At 39.4% G+C, this 6,255-nt stretch overlaps 1 non-coding gene across 1 annotated transcript; it reads right to left on the reverse strand.

Annotated features, from left to right (window-relative positions):
- Positions 1–5,278: 5,278 nt before the first annotated feature.
- LOC114538989 lies at positions 5,279–5,438 on the reverse strand. Its single transcript, XR_003688839.1, has one exon. It is a non-coding gene; the product is annotated as a U1 spliceosomal RNA (small nuclear RNA).
- Positions 5,439–6,255: the final 817 nt, after the last annotated feature.

Consider the following 6,255-nt stretch of genomic DNA (forward strand, 5'->3'; position numbering starts at 1 on the left):
CACTATACTTGGCTAGAATATTGTTCAATGCCATTAAAAATGTCTTGTAGGAACTTTTGGAGAACGATTGAAGCTTATGACAGTCCAGTGATCATTGTTGATCACTTTCACTATAGTAAACTCAATTCCATTAATGTTGTTAATGCGAGGATAACCTTGTACAAATGGTACCTTACTGTAAACGGCTGTACCACCATATGGTCGTGTATTATGAATAAAATTTAACGAGTCATTTCTGAACAATTCTTTATATCCATCAATAATATACAACTCATCAGGGTCACATGGTAAAAATCTTGTTTCTGCAAATATTGCTATATCGCTAGAACGCAAGTTGAAATCCTGTCGAACATCTTCAATGTGCTTGTGTAGTGATCGGGCATTCAGATAACAAACTTTGAAATCAGAATAATTCATAGTGTAAAGTGGAGTGAAACAAAGTTCCAACCTTCTTTCTGTTTGTAGTTGCCCCATCTCTGCTACAACATTGGGATCAACAGTAATTTTATGCTCACACAGGTCAGTAACATACAAACCTTCAGTAGTTGTTACTCGGCTTAACGCCACATAGTGGATATGTGAAACAGCTCTTTTAGTATTTAGATTAACAACAATATGACTCTGAGTATCACCCTGTGAGCGATGGACTGTCTTTGCAGCAGCTGGACATAGTGGAAATTGTTTGCGAACGACTTGGGCTGAGACTCTTGTCTGGTTTGCCTGCCCACATCCTCTTGGTCAAAAAGTACCCATATAATGCCAGATGGTGTATTTTCTTGATTTAATTTTACAAGCTTAACTATATTACTAGCACCATTTGTTATTCCATCATCTGTTCTAATATTTGTTGCAAGCTCAGTTCTTTGACCGTCAGTAAGGTAAAGCTTAGTTGCTAATTGTTTAATATTTTTCAGTGGTATATAAGGGATCTGCCTCATCATTTTGTCTCGTAACACAGTAGATTGAGCTCCCACGACACTATCTTTTGCTTTGATTGTGTATTTGTTACCACGGCATGCGTTAAAAACTTTGGTATTGTATTCGTCTACCAAAGCATTTTGGAAAAACAAACGAACAGCCTCGCGGGGACACTTACTTTCATTTTGTACACACCTCTGTTTAAGCTGCAGGAGTCACCTTCAGTATGCTGACCTTCTTTTAGCCTGTTTAAAATTTCAGCAAAAAGCTTACTTTCTCTTTGTCTCATTATTTCATCCAGTTCAAACATTCTAAAATGCTTGGTCCATAAATTAGGTGCAAGAATGCTGTAATCTAAACTATCAATGTTCTTGAAAATATGACCATCCATTACTGGTTTGAGTTGAACCAGATCTCCTATTGCTATAATACTAACACCACCAAAATCCTCTTTGCTCGCTTTTATATCCTTTAAGCGATTGTTCATTTGAACAGTAAACATATTGTTGCCAACCATAGATATTTCATCCACCAATATTAATTTAACACCACCGAGTTGGCATCTTAATGTGTTAAGCCTACTAGAGTCCAAAGGTTTATAATTTCCAAACGACTGACTGGCTGGTATTGCCAGGGCACTGTGAATAGTATTACCTTTGATAATAAATGCAGCCTTGCCTGTAGGTGCTAATAGGAGAATTTTTGTTTGATGAAAGTCTTCACCAGCATGTGAATTATAATATTTAAGATTAGCTTGGTAAATGGATTTGATAAGATGAGATTTTCCTACGCATGCACCTCCACTGAGAAAGGCAAAAAATGTTTTTTTTTATGTTTTTATCATATGTAATGCATGATAAAGGAATTCCTTTTGTTTTATATTAAGTGTTTGGACAAGTTGTCGGTATCTGTCATCTTGCATTTCATTTAATACTAGTGGTTCATTGTTAGGCTGTGCTGATGGAATACCTAAGTCATCAGATATGTGAAAAGTCAGGATGCAAATCTTCATTTCCCTCGTTTTCATCTTGCAGCTCAGCATGTTGGGTAACTGGTGCTACTGTTTGATATTCCTCATCATCATTTTGTTGCATATTTTGTTCAATTCTGTCAAGGTCATTGGCACATACAGCATACTGTTTCATTTGTTCATTTATTTCTTCACAATAGGCCATATAATGATCTTTATAAGATGAAAAGTTCTTTATCAAGTCGGTGTATTCATTTCTCCATGCTGTAAAAAGCATAATTAACTCACGATAATGTTTTTCTGGGTCAATATCTTCGTTAAACCACACACTTCTTATGATCCTTGCCTGTGCTCTCTTTTTTACTTTGATTTTAACAGGGGAGTTATCCATTCCAGTAGACTCATCACATTTTTCATCATCATTAATTTCATTGTTTAATAATTCTAATGGGAGCTGATCAATATCCTTTTGATTGTCAGTTCTTCTGTTTGGCTGCTGGTGACAAGAGTCATACCATGCTGCCCAGTCAGCTAGGGTGACATTGTGAAGGCAGTCGGCACGCTCAGAATATAATTTTAGTAGACCACCAGTGTAGATCTGTAGGCCACGGGCCTGCAGATTGACAACTCTACCTTCATCGCATTTCGACCAGTTTTCGTGCAAAGGATTATGGCAACCTCTTTTAAATTTTGGCATTTTCTAGCTGTTCTATTGTAAACGCTTGGGTTTTTCAAATTTTGAATAGAAAAGAGTATTTTTCCCGCCTTTCCTTTTTTTCCTGCGGTTGCCAGGGAAAACCCACAGAAAATAAAAGGGGAACCTCAGGTTTTAAATTAAATTGTGTTTTTCTGTCGTTTCATGTTTGAATACACATACACAACTGATATGAATAACAATCAGGTTTTAAAACAATGAAAACATGAGACGGAAAAGAGAATCTTGAGAAGAAACCAACATTATTCCCCAAATAATTTATCGGGTTTAACGATATATTGTAGCCATAGAGCGCGATCATTGCAGTAATTCAAACGTCGATATTTCACATTATGTTTTGAAATTTAAAAAACCCCACGGCAAAATTCAAGATATATTTGTTTTATTGCATTCTTTCGGTTTCGAATATAAAAAGTAAATATTCTGGCTCACGGATGCCTTAGAATACGGCAATATTTTCTCGCTCCTTTTGTTTACAATTTTTATTTTCAAGCATTCTGATTGGCGGAGAGCAAAAATGTCAACAAACGCGCTGATTGGCTTAGAACAAAATCTGCCCTTGTTCCATCAAAACGTTACGTACACCAGTGTAAACCTGGAGATAACGTTCTGCCTTAATAAGCTTAATGTTTCCATATGGTTCAAGAGCATTACGAATTTCTTCCTCTGGAACGCCATAAGAAAGGCAAGAAATATTAATCCATTTAAAAGCCGAAACTGGTTTAAAATTCTCTGGAAAACCAGGTACAGTGTACCCAAAATTTTCAGCCACTTCCAATTTTCTGGCGCTTTTACAAGTCACTTGAAAACGGTTAGGAGCCATATAAACAAACGCTTCAAAGACTTCTGGGAAGTTATCAGTTTGACTTCTAAATTTGTCGATAACATCTTGGACTTCCAAATGCGTTAAAAGGATTATATGGGACGTCCGATTGATATAAGGAATCATACTTTGGCCGAGGTGGCCACCCCAACGCTACCAAAAACACACACGAGAGAAAAGGAAGAACTTCGAACCAGGTTTGGGGTTCACCCGGCCTCAAAGTACAACAATTATTGAAAAGCTCAAAAGCTCAATTCGCGATGAGTGGAGACCCAATTGTTTGCCCATGGAAAGTCAGGATTCCAACCGAAATGATCGATGCGAGGATCCACTGTCACATTGAAGTCTCCGCACATCAACAAAGGGATGTCAGGATCAATGGCTTGATAAAGGGACTCAAAAAATTGTTTCCCTTTGTCTTTATCATGAGGTGCATAGAGGCACATAACTTGGAGATCCCACTGTTGCCAGAAAACTCAGCAACAACAAGTCTTCCCTCATCATCCCTCTTCGTACTTTCCACTTGAAATTTAGGATGGTAAAGAATAGCAACACAGGAGGACCGCGCGCTACCCAGGGAACTAACACATATGGGTTGGATGCAGAAACAGAATTGTGTGAGTCTCGCCAACCCTGGAACTCGGCAATAGAGGTTGCATGCGTTTTCTGTAGACAAACAATGTCCGGACTAAAACATGATAACCACTAAACAAGACGAGTTGAGCATCCAAGGACCGCAGACCTTGACAGTTTAGAGTAATATTTTAGTTGGATTCGGCTTTATCGTTCAGGTGGGAAAAACGGTTGGTGGTTGACGCATAAGATTCGGAACATGAGGAGGACCAAACAATTAAGGATGGACAACAGACACCAGCAAACAGGAAAACTTGAACCAACTTGAGAAAAACTTCACTTTGAAACTTCACCACCAACAATGTCACTGCTCATTATTTTGCCGCGGTCGTGTTGTCCTTGCAGTCACGCTTTGCCGCTGAGCTATTATTATTTGAAACTGTTGTTGTGTGTCATCGTTTTTGCTTTGGTCATTTGTTTTTTTTGATGATTGGTTTTTGGGGCAAACTATATGCACCAGCTACCACTGGTATTTCTGTCCAGGACTTGGCCGTATTTATCTACGTCTATGTGTTGCCTCGCATGAGTTGTGGTGCCATGCAGTACTGGCCCTGTTTGCATATATGCTATCTGAGACATTGTTATAGTGTGACGAACTTCTCGACACAGCGGTAGCGGTGCTAGTATAGTACACCATCCATCGATGGGTAGAGAGTGAATCGATGAATAGGTGTTGAATTTCAAACGAACAATTTTGTTATTAGCTTTCACACGGTATTCAAGGTTACTGATGAATTACTCGCCACGTCTTGCTGTTGTTAACAGAGCTCGGTCTTTTGAATCACCTCAGAGGATATGTGAAAATACTTAGTGTTTTTAACTGAAAAACCGACCTGGTATTCAGGTCGTAACTATAATCTTCATGCTGAGAAAAGTAATCGGCTTGTGTGGAGGTGCAAAGCCGGGAGCGAAAAAAGTTCTTTCAGTGATCAAACAATTGTCAGTGAACCTCGTTCATGCATATAGCTATCATGCGAAAGACGAATCTTTAGTTGTTCTATATCGTTATAAATTAACACATAGTTAGTTACCTGGCGTGATGAGATTCTTTCCTCCGCCAAGGCATATGCATACATCTTCTATATAGCTGTGAAGGAAGAGTGAGCAGGACAGATAGATTTCAAATTGATATTTTGCACACGCACATGTTAATTGTTGCTTCTCAACTTCAGGCTTGTTTTGGTTTTTTTTTGAAATGGAATAAGAGCCGGCGGACGAAGGGGACGAGCGTGAATGCAGGTCCCACTACCAGAAATTATACGCTCGAGTTATTCACATTAGGGGTAATCGCAGGAGTCAACCCAGTTGAAGGGCAATCAAAGGGCCTCATCCTGAGAGGATTTCGTAGTTGATCAAGGTGCCTTGAATTAAGACAGAATCCTCCCCTACGGAGAAGAGCGAAAGGAACAAAGGTCCCAAAACAGTTCCTTCCGGGACTCCTGAGGTTACCGATTTTGGTTCGGCTGCTTCCCCTTCGCAAACAATTGTCTGATAGCGATCTGTGAAAAATGATTCAAGCCAATTACTCAGGGGCCCTCGTATTCCGTAACTTTGTAACTTTCTCAACAGGCGTTGATGCGGAACTTTGTCGAAAGCTTCTTCAAAGTCGATGGTTGTCCAATACTGTTGCAAGCATACGGGTCGTTCGTTTCGTAAAATTTTTTATACGGATGGTAAAGTGGTTTAGGCATTTCTAATCGTTAGAAGTAGGCAACCATTCGCACCATTGGTATCGAATAGACTCTTAGTTTACGATCCGTAAATAGACTATGTCGATTCTTAAACGCATTTTGTCGACTAGAACATGAGGCATGGAAACTAGCGTGTGTCTAAGGCGTAAACAGCTGTATCCCCAAACAGACTGTGTCCATTTGTAAATAGGGCAAGTTGTGTCTATAGGATAAGGCGATCAAGAGATTGTCGATCCGTACCATTGGTATCAAATGGACCGTTGGTTTACGATCCGTAAACAGATTTTGTCCATTGGTAAAAAGGAGATGTGCCAAGCTATACAGGTCGCTCTAAATCTTGTCGATCCGTACCATTGGTATCGAATGGACTGTTCGTTTACGATCCGTAAACAAACTGTGTCGATTCGTAAATAGGGCCAGATGTGTCTGGGATAGGCATCTAAAAAGCTTGTCGATCCATACCATTGGTGTCGAATGGACGGTTCGTTTACGATCCGTAAACAGG

The sequence above is a fragment of the Dendronephthya gigantea genome, unplaced genomic scaffold, assembly GCF_004324835.1.
Source record: "Dendronephthya gigantea isolate DGI-Jeju-01 unplaced genomic scaffold, DenGig_1.0 000193F, whole genome shotgun sequence".
NCBI lineage: Eukaryota > Metazoa > Cnidaria > Anthozoa > Malacalcyonacea > Nephtheidae > Dendronephthya > Dendronephthya gigantea.